This window comes from Megascapheus bottae, chromosome 8, assembly GCF_031878675.1.
Source record: "Megascapheus bottae isolate mThoBot1 chromosome 8, mThoBot2.hap1, whole genome shotgun sequence".
NCBI classification, from domain to species: domain Eukaryota; kingdom Metazoa; phylum Chordata; class Mammalia; order Rodentia; family Geomyidae; genus Megascapheus; species Megascapheus bottae.
Window position 1 is genome coordinate 52787630 of NC_143516.1, and position 19219 is coordinate 52806848.

A 19219-nucleotide genomic window follows, 5' to 3' on the forward strand; every position below is an offset into this window, starting at 1 on the left:
TTCTTGACAATGGTTTAGTCAACCAATACTAAAGATGGTGTTTTTTCTTTGGTTTTTGGTGTTTGTCCAGTTTTATGCTGGTCTTAGGGCTTGAACTCAGGGCCTGGCCTCTGTGCTTGGGTCTTCTCTTTTTCTTTTTTGCTTAAGGCTAGCACCATAGTATACTTGCACCACATCTCTTATTTCAGCCTTTTGCTGATTAGACAGAGAGTCTCAGACTTTGTTGCCAGGAGTTTGAGCCTAGACCCTCAGATCTCAGCCTCCAGAGTTGATAGAATTACAGGCATGAAGCCCGACATGGTGGCCATGCCTGTAATCCTAACTATTCAGGAGGCTGAGATCTGAGGATCGAAGTTCAAAGCCAGCCCTGACAATATAAAGCAGAGAGACTATTATCTCCAATTAATCACTAGGAAATGGGAAGTGGGGCTGTGGCTCAAGGGTAGGGTGGTAGCCTTGAGCTGAAGAGCTCAGGGATAGCAGAATAGTTAAAATAAAGAAGAGAGGAGATCCATAGGCTTTACTTGACCCTGTCAAGCAAAAGAAGATTCATAAGCCTATTCTTTTATAAATGCAAGGAAGTACAGGAGAACATAACTCATCTTCCAACTCCCATTTATTAAAGTTAAGTGAAATCTCTTCATTATAGATCTTTTGCTCAAAATATTTTCCTTTCAATTTTTATGAAAAGTCATTAGTTTTCATATTTTAACATATTGAGATGTAATTGGTAATAGTTGGCTAAATGGCATGATTTATCACAGGTAGAGAATGTGGTTTTGTTAAATGTATTCATGGATTCTTTTTTTTTTCTTCTAAGCAACTATATATTTTCTTCCACCTGCAGAAAATACACAAAAAAAAATCTCATCACAGAAAAAAGCCTCTCCTATTCACCACGCACCTTCAGGGTGACTAAAGGATGCCAGATACTCTCAAACACATAAATTTCTGGGACTCAAATGTCTGACTTCCTTAAAACTGGGTCTGTTTAGTCTACCAATTAAAATTGCTTAGACATTGTATGTGCAGTTTAGTATATTATAGGAGGTAATACTGAAGACTGGGAATCTATCTCTCTCCTTGCTTTGCCCACCCTGCAAAGTAATATTGATACATGGCAGAACTATATAAAGGAAAAATATGCCTTTATTATATCTAAAGAAACACAGGAGACACCTTAATGAATTAAAGACATAGTTACAAAAAGCTCCAAAAATTAAGTTTCAGCCCAAACCAGATATCTTGGACTCCATGACATGGTATCTAGTTACTGACATATTCTGGTGTGCACACATATCCATACCCACACACACATTACACTCAAATGTAAGATGGAATCATAGTGCAGAATATTTGGAGATTATTTTCTTTCCCAACCATTTTCCTTTTCAAACTGTCCTTCAATTTGGTGTTTTCTGTTTAAAAAAAAAAAGAAGAAGAAGATATGGTGGTAAGTCTTACATATTTGGTTTCCTGAAGTATCAACCCAATTAAAAAATTGAGCCAGATATATAAACTAGCATAATCTGAGTTGGATGGAAGAAAGTAGAGAATAAATAAAGGTTTGATGTTTCAGGGAAATAGCCCAGATCTGAGAAGACTTATAGATAAAAATAAGAGCCATTTTAGTTCATATATACATATATATATATATATGAGAGAGAGAGAGAGAGAGAGAGAGAGAGAGAGAGAGAGAGAGAGAGAGAGAGAGAGAGAGATTGAGAGAGAGATTGAGAGAGTAGTTTGAGTGACCCAGAGCCAAACAGGAGAAAAACAGTCACCCAGAGAAAGTCCATCATTCCCTGGAGAGAATGCCAACCCTGACCTAGGCCAAAAGGCCAAGGCTGTGTTGGGCCTTGTCTCCAGGTCCTAAGGTGGGCTCTCAGAGGCAGTATGGCCTGGTGATGTTTCACATGAGATATCTCTGAGTATTTCAGATTTGGCTCATTCCTTGTTTCACCACACTCAGCATAGGCCTGCTGGCTTCAGTGTGTGTGTGTGTGTGTGTGTGTGTGTGTGTGTGTGTGTGTGTGTGTGTGTCCTGCTGGTATGGTAGGTGGAGCTTTAGAATATAGACATTGTTTCTTAGTTGTTTCACTGAAAGCTGGTGCTCTATCACTTGTCCCTTGGCTCCACTTCTGGGTTTCTGACAGTTAACTGGAGATATAAATCTCATGGACATTCTTGTCTTGCCTTACTTTGCACAACCATTTTCATATCTCAGCCTCCTGAGTAGCTGGGATTACAAGCCTGAGCCATGGGCTCCCAGGTCCGAACATCCTTCATTCTGTAGAGAAGAGCCTAGAGTCCAAACGTCTTTCTCACAAGTAGAACGCGCATATTCTGGGAACCCACAATAGAAACCATGGCTGTGCACACATTTGTTTCCTTTCCAGCCCCATCAAAATGAGTTCATATTATCAGTTATTAGGTACTGTCTGTCAGTAGATACTAAATCATTAGTCAATAAGTAGGCATCATCAAAATCACAACTTGCTCCCTACTTTCATCTAGGAAGCAAAGGCATTAAGAAATAATGGTGAACAAAGAAGAAGAAGAATGGTGATTGAAGACTTAAATTTCCAGATGCACATATCAAATCCCTCATGGAGAAACTCATTATGAGGAATAGAGAAAAACTAAGCAACCTTGTGAGAGATCCTTGTAAATAAGTTGCCATGTCCTGTTCTAGAGATACCCTTATAATGTCAAGGACTGAGGAAGAGAACTGTGTCTAAGATTCACCGTACCAACCCCAGCATGCCCTCATGCATTGTCCCTTGTCATAAATGGTCTCATCTCCCTCTCTCCTTCTACTACTACATTTAGGACATCTCCTACAGTTTAGCTTTGGTGCTTCAATGCTCTATGTTACATTTACTTCCATGGTCAAAATGGCTAAGTGTCACTGACTATCTTAAAGGAAGGAAAAAAGAAATAGCCAGGGGATGTATATCCTTTGCATAGGAAAGACAACCCAGTACCTTTGATTTTCCCAAGGAAGTCCTAGTCTTCAGTGATTTTAGAGCCTATTAATGTGCACAGATACTTAATTACCAAGACAGATTGTAGCTCCACAACCAAACATACTGCACGCAGTCCATTTGTCTTCTGCTAAGCTCTCTCCATGTTGAATTATTTAGTTTTCATCATTTTTGATTTTGTAAAGGTTAGATGTGAGATGCTGATAGGAATATTACAGAGGATAAGGAAATCAATCTTAAAGTCATTCTGAAGCAAAATTGAGAAAAGCAGTTTGTCCAAGTTGACCTGGTAAGTGTCCCATTTCCTCTAATCCTTAAAGCATCAGACTCTAAAATTACAAGTTTATCATAATGTTTACGCACGCAGCACTGTCTCTGGGAATTCTATAGAATCTTTGCAAGTAAAGAGCAGCAATAGCCAGACCAGTCATTTGTTTACTCTCATTCATTTACTTGTTCATTTACTTACCCATTCAGCAAACATACATCAAGCAGCTGCATGTGCCTAGAAGGTCCACAGAGAGAAAAGATGTTTGAGCTGTGGCTTTAAGATCAAATAGGCACTTGTCAGGTGCCACCATGGAAAGGAAGGAAGATTCCAGACACAAAGACAAGCAGCTGCAGAGGGACAAGGCACAGCAGGGCATGTTGGGAAAACTCCAAGTACTTCAAGATTGATGGACCATTGAGTGCCAGGGTTAGAGACCAGAGGGAGATGTGCCTGGAAATGACAGCAGGATCAGAGAGGGAAATTAGTGAGATTGCCACAGCCTCAGTGGGGTAAGATGTGAGACAGACAGAAGTAGTAGAAGCCGTTGCTCTCCATGACAGGAGACACATTTAGGATTTGACTGTACTCTTCTAGAAAATAGAACAAGGGCTGATTCTGCATTTCATGACCATAATTTCAGACCTCATTCTGGCTTCTATCTATGTAGGAATATGACTTACCTGTTCCTCTTTTTCACAGTTTTTTACTAGAAGGGCAATGTGGGATCTGACTAGTATGTACACTTCTCTTTAACAACCCATTTATTACCTTGGGATGCTTTAAGGCAGTCAAAGAAGTCAATGAGAAAACTTTGGATGGAACCCTGTAAAATTTATTACTACATTTACTAAATATATTGCAAGTGTCTTTCCAATCTTAACTATACTATATGGTAGCTCTAGAACAACATCCCAAATAAGAATTTCACACATTCCATTCTGCAAACCCTCTTACACCATAGCTTCATGCTCTTCTGTCAGAGGTCCTCGGTACACATGAAAGCAAAGAATACTTAGCCTTTCTCTGGATGATTGCATCCACAATCCATGCATCATGATACAAGGTTTCAATCAACTGCATTTTTTGTCAGTTGTGGGACTTGAACTCTGGGCCTGGGCATTGTCCATGAGCTCTTCACCTCAAGGTTACCGCCCTACCCCTTGAGCCACAGCACCACTTAATCAACTGCATTTCTAAAACCTAAAGTAGTCATGTTACCTTGATAAAGGGATTCATATAAATGGTAAGAGGTTAGAACACATGATGCTCAACCTAAAAGTTCCACAGAAAACGTACCTGCCACACAGACAACTTCCTTCTTGTGTCCATGCAAGGGTCTTGAACGGGTCTTTCTGGCTTTTGGTAAGGAAAGAGTAAGACTTCTACAGGCACTCACTAGAAATTTCAGCCCTCATATATATAATCTGCTCCTAGAATGCCACCAACATCTACCACCAACTAAAACCACTAAGCCATTCTGTATCCTTGTACATGTGTGCCCCAGTAACACGGATTCTGCAATGTCTGTCTGCAAAATGGCCAAAGCAGTATTTATATACAGCCCCTTAGTGTCAAGATATCTACCACACTGCAAACCATGAGTCTCCTTATCTGAGTTCAACCTAAGCAGATGTTTGTCAATGGAACTGCCACAGGAGGCTGTTCCATTAAGCTCTGAGATCAAAGAATATCTCCCTAATAGTTCAGTAGCATAAAAGCAGAATTAAAGGATGAGTGAATTTGGGCCACTGACCCAATCAAGAGATATGTGATAAACTACTGCCAAAAAGTACCCATCTTCCCACTAGCTAAGGAAAACAGGCACAACTTGCACGATTTCTTTCAACCTCCTGGCAGAGAGACACGGGGCAAGCATCTTAATCACAGATGCCAACCCTGGAGATGCATTTGATAGCAAAGCCTTTCTCTTCATGCATGCATTAGTGTGGCAGCCAGAAGAGAAGCAGATTTTTCCTGTGGGCGGAAACCATATGCTTCTGTGTAATGGCAGAGATAAAATTCAACTCCTCTGTCACAGCCCGCTCTGTTCAGCTCTCTTCCCTGCATCCTCATTTCAGACGAGTTCTCAGGTATGGGCTGACTGCAGACCCTGCCTTTTCCTGCTCTTTATTCGAAAGTGTGCTTTTGAAACCGAGAAAGGTTGCTGAGGCATGTCTTAGCTGTTTGATGGATCCATAGGGTGGTTATTTAAAAGTGGACTTTTTTTTCCAGGCTTGTCTGGGATATCTATAAAACATATGACAGGATTTTCCATCTTCCCTCAATCCTGTCTTTGTTCATGGTCAGTTATGAGAAGACAAACATTTTTTTTAAAGAAATAAAATACATCAAACAGCAAAAGCTTTTATGAGAACTGGCTATAAAGTGCAGAATAAGTGGGAAAGTTACATGGAGCAGACTGGCTCTGTGATAAGCAGTCATTATTTGGAAGAGCATTCATGTCACCACACAGGAATTCTATACTGATGACTAAGGAGCAATATTGTTCGTACAGTTTACTTTGTCAGAGTAAGTATACTAAGTAACTTAAGGAATAACTTATTTCATATCTTGCACTCATATTCAATCCTCCCCCAATTCATTCTGCTTCAGGATTTGCCTAAGAACAAATCAACAACTATCCTTGGAACTATGAAACAAGAGGAATTAGGTACTGCCAAGCAGCCTTTCTCCTTTGAAAGTCAGACCTGATGAGTTTTCCTAAAGCACTGGTAATTCTTCCCAGCTTCAAAAATATCCCACAGAGGGTTCTTCTTTGCTTGGTGAGGTATGGAACCAAGCTATACTATACAATCTGTTTTTCAAGCAAAGCATTCTGTCTCAATGACACCATACTAGAAGCCATTGTGAATGTGACCCTTTTGGTAGGACATCCTTTCCATACCAGCATTTGTGTAACTGCCAAGAAGTATCCCGGCCTCCAGCCCTTCATTAGTGCCCACTCTTCATACCAGATTCCTGAAGGGAAAACAATTTTAAACGTTGGCTCTCTCAGTAAATTTTATCTTGCTGACATTAAGATCCATGAAATATTAGCATTGCTAATTTTTTATTTATTTTAATGCTACCTATTGATCTTTAGTCACTTGAGTCATTCAGAAAAAAAAACATCTTTCATGGAAATTATCAAACAAGTGCAATAAGAATTCATTTTATGTCTTTTCTCAATCCTCCACTTCTTAAATAAGGTGAAATTGATAGAATAGTGGGCCTCAGCGCTACCAAACACTGAATCCACCAAGGACTCAGCAGACAATAACTAGATATAATTTCTCAAGCCTAAATCGAACAAAATTACTAATAGCAGAGCTGGAGGTATGGCTGTGTAGTGAAGGACTTGTTCAGAATAAGCAAGGGCCTGAGCTCAGTCTCCATGGCTAACTTAAGCCATAAAAGGGAAGGGTTTTAATTCGAGCAAAATGAGAGTTCTAAAGGACAAGGGATGTCCAGAACTAAGGTAGATTAACAACTCCTGCAATTTCCTTGCCTGTTTCCCTTCTTGTGCCTCATGTTGTCTTCCTGTAGTGTTCTGAAATACCACCAGTAAACAATGTTTAGCTTAAAATCATCAAGGCCTTCAAATGGAAGACTAGGGATGGTTCTTAACTCTTTGGGATCCTAGAATGATTCTGAGAATCAGATTAGAGAGCATCATTGCCAACAATTTTAGGGGAAATGTCTAAGAAAAGCAATTCCAGTGTCATCTGCTTGAATCAGATGTTTTCACCAAATGTATAACCACACTAAACACAGTGATAGAGAAAAAAAGACAGAGGTAGATGTGGAGTGGTGAAGGAAAGAAGTTGGTAAACACTCAAGGAACAAAAGATGGTGCTACAGAGAAGATGTGGGAGAAGAAAAAACTGCTTCACATAATGTTTAGATGCAACTCAGCAAACATGCCATTTGCTTTGTAAATAGTTCTGTAGTTGTCTATGATTCGGACATTTCTTTATGTCTTTCACATGACAATGTTAAGCTGGAGAAGTGGTTTCTACTCAGCCACAATGAATCTCTGGAAAAGCTGTAGGTTCTTATTCCCTAGTTATTGAGTTACATTGTAAGTAGTCAGAACATGATCTTATCATCATGGCTGTAATTGCTGTGTGCGCTACAATCCATCTGTCTTAAAAAGAATGGATTAATTGAAAGGAAAGATAGCTACCACCTTTACCTCTTTTTTTCCCGACTAGTTGTTAGATTGGAAGGACGATGGTAATAGGAGGCATGCAGAATATTCAGTTTTATCTCTGAAGAGAAGCTTCTGGAAGGGCAATGAAATATCATGTTTATGTGCTTTAGGATAAATTACGAAGAGAGTTGTAAATCTTGTGCTTTCTATTTTCTTAACGAGTTTTTCAGACACAAAAAGATTACCTTGAAAGACATTTAAAATCAGAGAATTTGGCAAAGCTAAAGGTTCCTGGGAAGTTATGCCGAAGAACTGACATCACAGCATTAACCCTTATCTTTAAACTCAGGTCATTCCTGTTCTCACATTGTCTAAATGTACCAGGAGCTTCTTTTCTTTTCTTTAAAGATTTAGACTTTTGAAAAGAATTTTTACAAGTTCAAAGCATAGCGCAGTGCAACTCTGCCAACTTGTGATATGTTCACCACCTTCCCCTGACCAGTGAAGACGAGGACCTTTTAAGACAGAATGAGTTCGATCTGTGAAGAGAGAATGAAAGGAAAATCCAAAGAGGCTCAGAGCAGCAGCTGCCCTCACTGAGAACTGTGGCTGGGAATTTGACAGAGGAGGAAATGCAAGTGCCACAAATAGAAATTCTCCAGAGGAGACAAACCAAAACTCTTGTCTGCCTTGTAAAATCTCAGCCCATGTTGGTTAGTGATATACACACAGTACAGAAAATTAAGAGAAATCTAAGCAAAATGGGAAGCAATTTTTATGAAATGACAAGCCCCATTTGACTTAGATAGCCATTGGGAAATGGAGATAGTCAAAAGGAATGGATATGTTGGGAGAAAAAGCGATCAAGACACACATGTCACAGAGGTGTCACATTGATTCAGACAGACTGTAATCTTTTCCCTTTTTTGAAAAAAAAAAAAACAACACTGATAGAGTGGATAGTTTGATATCCACTCTGAAACTATCAATTTAACAGCCACTGAAGCACAGAGTAACGAGATGTCAGAGTTTTCCAGTCAGCCTTTCAGGCTTGTTGAAAGTTCCACCCATGAAATGAGTGGAAATTGGAAGGAGGAAGGGATGGACAGATGTTTTTGAAGAGGAATATTAAAGAGCCTATGAGATGGACCATTGCAAAGAAAAGGTATACAAAGTCCATTATATTCTAGGCCATAATTAAAAGAGATGATAATCAGAAAGGCATTGGGATAATCAAAACATGTATTTCTTCTGCTCTGAGCTGGAAGTGCTGTGGTCTGTGTATACTTCTTGAATTTTAGTCCAGGGTTAGCATGATAAAATGCTGTGGAATCTTGCTCTTCCTATCAGTAAGTCATAGACGATTGGGGCAAAGTAGGTTAAATGGCCCCTACAAATGCAAAACCAGGTTCTGCAGTGAACCTTGCTATTTCTGCAGACAGACTTGGTCATCACACAGCAGATGTCAAGCAGGAAGTGTGCTGTGATATAGCTAGTCAGAAGCTGCCCAATGACAGAGCCTCAGGCCTCTTCATTACATAACTAGCATCACAATCAATGTTCACCAAGAGAGAGAAACCAAGTCTAAAGAGAAATATCCTGCAGACACTGATCATACGATGCCCAAAGGGGAGGGTGGTCAGGTAGAAAGAACATTCAGGCCAAAAGAAGAGCCAGTGCAAAGAAACTCAGGAGGCAGTGTATACGCCCGGTACATTTGAAGAGTAGTGAGAAAGGCATTTAACTGGGAGCTGAGTGAGCAGAACGAAGCATCACTGGAAGAGAGCCGGGAGAGGGGCAGATCATGAAAAGCTTTGTAAATCCATGTCAGAAATTTGGCTTTTACTCAGTGAAATGAAAAGCCATTGCTAGGCTTTATGCAGAAGAAAAATAAAATCTGACATATAGTTTAAAACATATCATTTTGGCTTGCTCTATTAAAAAAATAGACTTTAGAGGAAAAGGGTAGAAGCAAGAAATCCAATTAAGAAGCTATTAAGCAATCCAGGGCCTAGGAATGATGGCTGCTCAGACTGGAGTGGTGTTGGCCCCAAGATTTAGGACAGTGCTTGGCAAAGGAGCAAAGTCAATTTGCAATGCAACTGGGAAATATCACTGTGCCAGATTTCCATACACATTAGCTGCATATTTTAATGTCTCTCTGGGGATCACAGAGTTGTCTGGAGTCGCTCTTTTTGAGACTCCGGGTGCCTGGCTTTTGGGACTTCCCAAGGTGACACTGAGGACCCTCACTTTCCATTTCTCTTTGCCACTGCTTACCTCTGCCCCCAGCATGCGAAGCTCAGCTGCACGGTTTATTCCCAAAGACTCTTCCACCTTCTGACTCCCTAACTCTTTTCTCTCACTGCACTGAGAGAGAAAAGTGCTTCATATTGGCTCACCTTTCACTTTCTCTTCGTTTTCTCAGGTCTGAGCTTAGCAGGGACTGCATCTTAATCACAGTGTGCTTCTCTCCATGGACTCTCTCCTGGAGCTGGACCTTATATTCTGTGTCTGTGCTCAGCGATCAGTCTTAGTCAGGGGACACTGCCTAGACCTACTGATCTTGAGGCAGTGCAGGGTCAGGATGCCAGCATTTATTAATTCTTTCTCTACTTCCTTTCCCGTTTGTTTCTTTGTCTGCCTTCTTTCTCCTTTCTTGTCTGAAAATGGTCCTTGAATTCCTTTTTCTGCCTTTCTTTTCCCTTTCAACCTCTGTCAGTTTCTGCTTATTCATTTCTCCAACCTGAAAAATATATTTGTTAACCTTCATTCTGACCTTTCTTTACAAGGACTTGCCTTGCCTATTCATCGGCAAGCAATCGCCAAGGAGGCTGATAAGTTAGTGTCTGCATCCAGGGAGCTCTGAATGGCTCTTATCAATACCAGGAGCCCTTAGAAATGAGGAAGCACAGAAAGCTGCCTCTCTCCACTTAATGGCAGGTGCTCCGTGAATCAGTAATATCATCCCTCTATTCCCAGAAGAGGATTAAGGACAATACAATAATATTTCATCTAGAGTTTTACAATACACAATGTCACCTTTCTAGAATTCACTTTTGAGCTAGGGACAAAATAAAGAGGTCTCCAAGCAGAAAAAAAAAAGAAAAAAAAAAGCATACAAACCCCAGGCAGTGAAGCTGAGGCATTTGACTGATAGAAAAGCCACCTCAGGTTCTATCATAAACTTTTTATACCTATTTTCTACATATTCCATAGCTAATTAGATACTGGGACTTTCTTATATTTTGTATGTATGCCAGTTCCAGGGCTTGAATTCAAGATCCTAGGCATTGTCACTGAGCTTCTTTTACTCAATGTTAGCACTATACTACTTGAACCACAGCTCTACTTAAACTTTTGTTGTTATTATTGTTGATGCTACTCAGGCTTGAACTCATGGGCTAGGTGCTGTCCCTTAGGTTATTTTTCTCAAGGCTAGCACTCTACTACTTGAGCCACAGCTCCATTTCTGACTACTTTTTTATGGTAATTTATTGGAGATCAGAGTCTCACAAATTTTTTTGCTGGTCTGACTTTGAACTGTAATCCTCAGATCTCACCTCCTGAGTAGCTAGGGTTCCAGATGTGAGTCACTGGCACTAGGCAATAAAGTGAATTTCTAAGAAACAGAGTGCTTTAGGGAAGAAAAATGTACACAGAGAGAAGACATAGTACACAGCCCAGAAATGAAACAAATCTATAAAACCTACAACTTTAGCTACACAGGAGTATAGGTTTATGAGTCATAGAGATCCGTCATAGGGAAGCATGGCTCAGGTATGACATCCAATGTTGAGAAAATATAGAACTAAGAGCAAGAAGAGAAAGAGCAGGAGTGGTCATACTACAAGGGATCCGAGGTCCTAAATGAGGGATGAGAGATGACATAATGACTTACCATCTCTCTGTGTTTTACTGGGCCTGAAACCACATTCCAGAACTTCCCTCTCTGAACTCTACTTTGGAATCACTGAATTTCATAACAGTCAATCCCTTGTGATGTGCACAGTAAGTCATTTATCCTCTTGGGCCAACCAAGAATTTGAGTTCTAATGCTGAACTTGGTGTGGTATGTTATAATTCCTACCATCAGTGCTGACACTCATCTCTTCCCATTTAGCCAGTAGTAACTGGACTTTCCTACAAGCTGAGCACTATTCCCTGAAGCATTCACAAAGCTGATAGGTGTTGATGCTTCACAGAAGCTGCAGAGGATACTGCTGATCCATTTTATATAAGGAGGAACTAACAGAAGAGCTAAGGCTGACATTAACTTCTACTAATACAAGCCTGTGTGTGTTCCACTGTATTATACTATTCCCAAAGTACAGCTGAACACAATCCCAAGCATTTCAAGGATTTCCACACATACCCCAAATCACTTCATTGCTGTAATTCAGGGTGTTTTTTTCTTTATCTTAAAAAAAAAAACAGAGCCAAAATAATACACTTTTGAAAGTTCTCAAGTCTTCTGACTCTGGAAGACTGGGAAGACTGAGAACGGGATGATTGCAATATGAGGCCAGCCTAGAAGGAAAACTTGCTGAGATCTATTCTGAACCAACAACCAGGCACCATGGGTACAGTGATGTGTGCTTATTATCTCAGCTACATGAGAACTGATGTTGGAATAATCACATTCTAGGTCACCTTGGGTAGAAAAGCTCATAAGACTCTATCTCAATGGCAAAAATCTAGGCATAGTAGCATCATTCTGTGCAGTCAGATCATGAGCCATATACATACCAGGCAGGAAGTAATTGCTATCTCAAAAATGATCGTGCGAGACTAGACACCAGTGGCTCATGCCTATAATCCTACCTACACAGGAGGCTGAGATCTGAGGAGGAAGTTTTCAAACCAGCACAGGCAGGAAAGTCCAGAAGACTCTTATTTCTAATTAACTATCAAAAAAGCCAGAAGTGAATCTGTGGCTCAATTGGTAGAGCACTAATGTTAAATATACAAGCTCAAGTTTAGTGCCTAGGCCCTGAATACAAGGCTCTAGACTACCACAAAATGAAAATAAAGTAATAGTGAAAAGGGGCTTAGCAAGGGAACACCTACCTAGCAAGCATAGGGTCCTGAACACACACACACACACACACACACACACACACACACACACACACACTAAAATAGTCCAAGTACAAGATGTAGGAAAAGGGGAAAGCTATTTAATACTGCATCATGCAATTTTCCTCTTTTTTGGGGGAGTTATTCTCAGATTTATTACATGTGATTTTGACCAAGTGTGTCCAAAAATGTTTTTTATTTTATTTTCAGAGCAATGGAGTGGTTAAAGTAGGTGCATTACTTTTTCACACATTGATAACCCTTCTCATGTTTTTGTCACTGTTTCTCCTCCCTCACCCCCTCCCAATCATCTTGTTTTCTCCCCTTCCCTTTCCTATTTCAAATAAACATATATACAATATACCAGGTAACAAAGTCAGATACAATAACCACATGAGATTAACTGTAAGGGGAAAAAAAGAGAAAAGAAATATCATAGTGTATTAAGAAAAACAATCACATGACCGACGTTTGGCCTAGTGGTAGAGTGCTTGCCTAGCATGCATGAAGATCCGGGTTCAATTCCTTGGTACCACATACATAGAAAAAAAAATCTAGAAGTGGTGTTGAGGCTCAAGTGGTAGAGCTCTAGCCTTGAGAAATTCCAAGGACAGTGCTCAGGCCCTGAACGCAAGCCCAGTACTGGCAAAAAAAAAAAAAAAAAGAAGAAGAAGAAAGAAAAAGAAAAAAAAATCACATAAGATAAGCCTCTGGTTTCCATATCCCAGAGATCCTTTCATTTACTCTCATCCTATATGACCTTATATACCTAGATTGTGAGCTATTGTAATCCTCTGCTAGGAGAGTACTAGATGTGTACTAAGTATTACAAATGAAAAAAACCATTGAGCATATGTTCCTTTGGGTCTCGCTTACTTCACTTAATATGATTTTTTCCACATCTTTCCATTTCCTTACAAATGAGGCAATGCAATTCTTTCTGATGGCAGCATAGAATTCCATTGTGTATAGATACCACATCTTCATGATCCATTCATCTACTGAGGGGTATCTGGGTTGGTTGCATATCCATATAGATCTGATCACAAATATGTAGGAAAAGTTACTTAATACTGCTATAATGCAATTTTCTTGTCGCTAAGCTATTTATGATTAGCAAAGCATATATCAATATATCAAGCAAAATCATACTTTGAGTGAGGAATTGGTATCATTCACATCTGGAATGTCTTCCAAAGGTGCCCAATCCATGGTACTGGTGGAACTTTTAGTCATTGTGGTCACTGAGGTCACTGGCCTTTTAAAAGGGACATTGTTACTGGCCACTTCTGCCACATGCCACTCCCCCCAATGCCTTCCTCCAGCCCTGCCTTTGCTTCCTGGTCACCATGAGAAGATCATCATTCTTATACCAGGATAAGCTTACTTGGCACATTCCCAAAGCAACGGGGCTGACTAATGATGAGCTGGAATATCTGAAATGATAAGAAAATTAATTTTTCCTCTTTTTTTAGTTGATTATCTCCTGCGTGTAAAGAGTTTCTTCAAAGGCACATTGATGAGAGTAGTTTTTAAGCATTGTGAAGAAGAAAAGACAGGATGCATGTCTACATACGTTTTAATAGATTTCTGCTTTTACAACACATATTCACAGTTGATTATACCTAATATCCCAATCTACAATCATATCCTCAGTGGTTACCAAGTTGGTGAACGCCTACATTCCTCTGAGCACAATTTTTTTCAGTCATCTTATATTGTCTTCTCCTGTCATTTTTTAGATTTTCTCATGCCTTAGACTTCTGCAAAGTTTACTGTGGTTAAAGCAGCAGTTAGCTGCCTGTTTGTAGAGCATCTGTTTTTTATCACAATCTAGCCTTAAATCAGGACTCAAAAGTATCCATGTAAGTTTCAGGAGGGAGTAGAGTACCTAATGGATTTGCCTTTCTGATGTGCATATTATAAATCATGTTCACTTCTGTCACTAGGACACACAGGTGAGGCATGAACACAAAGGTGTACTGCATAATGTATATGTTGTCTTCCACTGCCAATGAAATATGATGACGAGTCATGCATTTTAAGCCACACCATAAACCCAAGAAAATGCTTCTTAACTCATCAAAATTGCCTATGAGTGATAACTGAAGCTTCTTGTTTATGCACAATAATCATAAAATGAATGAAAATGACTGACGTATAAATTATGGCAGCGTCTTATTTCTTAATATTCGTTCCTCCGTTCCACAAATATTTATTAAGGACTGACTGCACTATTTGGTGTTGGAATGATGAACTGGGCAAAGGAGGAAACATAGATCTCTGGTAGTCAGGAATACAAAATTCTCACAAGATATTTCAACAGGATTTTTAGCACAAAGGATTAATGACACAGTATTGGAAAGCTGAAAAGCCTTGTTAAAGGAAGATTGAGGCAGCGCACACAGACATAATTATTGGAAGCTGTGATTCCTCGACCTAGGGAAACAGAAAGGGAAGACCTAGAAATGAGAGGTGGAGCCTCTACGATTTGAGCTGTATGTCAGAATGGCGCCATTCAGCAAAGTTTCAAGAACTGAGGTCTAGAATTTATTTGAGCTCCCGGAAGAAGGCAGGCCTCTTTCCTTTCCTAGCGCAACCAGGGCTCGTGGTCCAAAGAAGCATCTGAAGTGGGTAGCCACTCCCAAGCATTAGATTGAGGACAAACTGACCGGTGTTTGCACCGCATCCATCCACTGGGCCCCACAAGCTGAGAGAATGTCTGCCTCTCATCATTTTCCTAAGGAACAGGCTTAAGTATGCCTTGACAGGAGATGAAGTCAAGAAAATGTGCATGCAGCGTTTCATTAAGATTGATGGAGAAGTCAGAACTGATATCACCAGCCCTGCTGGTTTTATGGATGTCATCAGCATCGACAAGACTGGGGAGAATTTCCATCTGCTCTATGACACTAAGGCTCACTTTGCTGTTTACTGTATTACACCTGAGGAGGCGAAAAACAAGTTGTGTAAAGTGAGAAAGGTCTTTATGGGCACAAAAGGAATCCCTCATCTGGTGATTCATGATGCTCTAACCATTCACTACCTAGATCCACTCATCTAGCTCAATGAAGTCATTCAAATTGATTTGGAGACAGGTCAGATAACAGATTTCACCAAGTTTGACACTGGTAACTTGTGTATGGTGACCGGAGGTGCTAACTTGGGAAGAATTGGTGTGATCACCAACAGAGAGAAATACCCAGCTTCTTTCGATGTGGTTCATGTGAAAGATGCCAATCGCAACAAACTTTGCCACCCAACTTTCCAAAATCTTTGTTATTGGCAAAGGCAATAAACTTAGATTTTTTCTTCCCCGAGGAAAGGGAATCTGCCTCACCATTGCTGAAGAGAGGGAGACTGGCAGCCAAACAGAGCAGTGGATGAATTTTGCTTAATGCCTCTATGTGCCATTGGAAATAAAAATTCAGAGACTTTTACTTAATGAAATGGCCTCTATTCCATCACAAATAACAATCAAAGAATTTTAAATAAAAATGATCTGGTGTGATGAAAAAAAACTCCACAAAACTGAGGTTTAAACGCCTGAGAAAGAAAAGGAGTCCAGCCCTGCTGTTGTTACTGATAGTCACCTCCAAATGTGTCCTTGAGTTAAGAAAAACTATAGCCTAGAACAAACTGCTATTATGCCTAGAATGGAACATTTTAGAAACATGAAGCTAACAGGAAGGAGCAAGTCCTTAGGATAAAGTTAACATTACTAATTGGCACATGTGGTCCCTGTTTTCAGATGTACTAAGAGGTATAAAATAAATGTGCAAAAATAAAGGTAGAATTAATAAGTTACCTGTCAGTTGAATAGAAAGTATTGTGTACCATGTATAACACTATTCCAAATGGGGAGATTAGAAACGGCTTTATAGAGGAATGGATTCCCACATTCTACTTGAAATTTGAATAAAATGAGAGAGAACAAAGAAAACTTCAAGCAGAAGATACAATGTGGGCAATAAAAAGCATGGGCAAAAATTACAGAAAAACCACAGATTATAAAAATATTGTAGAGGACATTGCATTTCACATCAAAAGTTTTTATTTTAGTTTTTGTGGATTTTTTAACACTTTCAATATTTGACCTTTGCAGATTGAATTCAAGGCAAAAATATCCAAATTTAGTGCAGAAAAGTGGGATATCTCTCTTCAGGGAACAAACCCTCAGAATCCCCTCAAGTGCGAGTGCTACACATTGCCAAGCTCTTGAAGAGCAGCCAGTAAATGGAAACTACCGGATCACACAGTCCTCTAAACCCAGTGTGACTTTAGACAGCTTGGAGTTTTATTTTTGGCATGGTCTATAGGTGGAAACTCTTTCCATGTACAGTTCTGCCCAGCTTCTCTGGGTACTATCATGGCTTAAGTGACACACCAGCTGTGTAACACAGTCACCTGTTATTCCTAAACCTGGAGAGGATTACTGCCAAACCCAGAAATAAAAATATTTTCCCAGCTATTATGGAGTAAACATGTTGAAAAAATGCCTTCCTATCATGTGCCAATGACTATACGTTTGGAAAGGTGAGATGACAAAATCCACTGGACTGGGGCTATTGGTTAGAATCCATGTTACTACTCAGTGGTGCTCAGATATACGGGCCTGGACTTTGGAAGGAGAGATCCCTCATCATTTTGTAGCATTGGCTCTTTCCTGGGGTGTAAATACTCCAACCACTGTCAATTGCAAGCTATCAATCTCAGGTCAAGGCTTAGGAATAGATGTGAAAAATTGGATTTCCTAAGCCGGTATGAGTTGGTTCCAGCACAGTGCTGGCAGGTGTTAGGTGGAGGAGGGAATGATGAGATGCAGTGAAGTGCAAAGAACCTGGAAGTAAGAATTATAATTTAAGCTAAGTGAGTGGAGAAGCACGAGATGCAGAAAGCAACGGAACTTTGTTCAGAAGTATTGAAAGCCCTTGGAAAAACACAATTATAGGGGAAGAGAAAAGGACAGAAATGACCAAAAATGATGTTCCATAAGCAGCCATCAACTTGGTTGTCTGGCTTTGTAAATTACCTGACCTACTTTTTATGGAGGATGAGCATTTTACCCTTGCAGAGTTAATCCTCATATTCTATATAGCTCTTGAAAAATAAATTGTATCAGTTAAACCTTTTGAAGCTCAGACATGTGAATTTTATATGAGAAATGAGGCATATGCATAGCTTCCATTTTTTAATTTCAGAGTCCATATGTTTTCCGTATGACTTTGAATGATGTCCCACTTCTTTGAACTGAATAGGTTAATAGTACAAATAAATTTATACTGAATTATATCTGATGTATGGTGTGACAATCCTATGTAGTCCATTGCCAACAGACTTTTTCACAACTAGAATTCTGGTAAGAAATCTAATTTGGCTATAAAAATAACTACATTAAAATTGAATTTATAATGATTAAAATTAAGTATTAGCCATTCAGTTAAATTTAAAAATAACTCCATAGGTTTTTGATCTCTTCATGTAGAAAAACAGTGTTAATAAGCTTGACAAATTTAATAAATATTTAACTTTATATCCCCATTCTATCTGGAAAAGAAAAACGTTGATACTTGTTGTGATATGTTATAAAACTATGTGGGGCTGAGTTTTTACTTGACTTGAGCAAGAATACTAATAGAGAAAAAAAATCTCATGTTTTCAATCAGAAAAAAAGGCAAATAAACTGGAGCCAGAAGCCTGTGCCTATTTTCATGAAACCATTCATTTCACATGGATTTGTACGAAAGCAAAGGAATGGGGTGCTGGTAGCTATTAACTATGTGGCATATTTCACTCAAACACAAATGTGCGAGCACACACAGAGAGCAGTAGCAGCTGCAGCCCCAAAGGTAAGAACCAGGAAAAACTCCTGCGTTGCTAACAATGCGGCCTCTTCCAGTCTCACACTCACAGGGCCCTCTCATGCTTATTCTGCCACCTTGTGTGAAACACATATATTACAAGACAAAGCAGCTTCTGACCTCTCTCTCTCTCTCTCTCTCTCTCTCTCTCTCTCTCTCTCTCTCTCTCTCTCTCTCTCTCTCTTTCACACACACACACACACACACACATACACAGAAATACTACTTCAAAGGTTATTCCACCAAAATCATTTGTGCAGCTGAAAGGAAATTATTTGACTTCTAGAATTTTTTTTTCCATAAAAGTACTAATCTCATGTGCCAGGGCACAGGGGCTGGTCCAAAGAAAGACATAATGGAAAAAGACAGGCTTGTAAAGACATGGGCACATGCTACCATGTTCACATTATCCTCATCCCAGGGCAGTTGGAATCAAACAGCTGAAAGCTGAAGAGCGTTTGGAAGTTTGAGACACAAGGAACTTCAGAGCCCACAGATCTAGGAACCTGACACCACTCCAGACAAATTATAGTAATAGCAGATCAGCTGTCCTTAGACAGGATATGAATTCTTATCATTCTCATGTGTTTGGGTGAGAAAACTGAAACTATGAATACTCTGATTCCAAAGTTTATGTCAGATCTAATTCCTAGCATTTCAGATCCTTCTAGTGCTATCTTAAATATGACCCGATTGGAATAATGGGTATATTTAAGTCACAATACTTGGAAAACATAATCAGGGTTTTTTTTTAATGTTATCATTTCTTCCCTAAGCTATCTTTGCTGATAAAATTCCTTTGTTTCTATAACTGAAACTCCTGTTGTCAAAGACAGCATATAATGACCTTGATCAGCTGAAAAAGCAT

General features: G+C 39.6%; 1 pseudogene; it reads left to right on the forward strand.

Annotated features, from left to right (window-relative positions):
* Positions 1-3566: 3566 nt before the first annotated feature.
* On the forward strand, positions 3567-15877 carry LOC150059931 (small ribosomal subunit protein eS4, X isoform-like; annotated as a pseudogene).
* The last annotated feature ends 3342 nt before the right edge of the window (positions 15878-19219 follow it).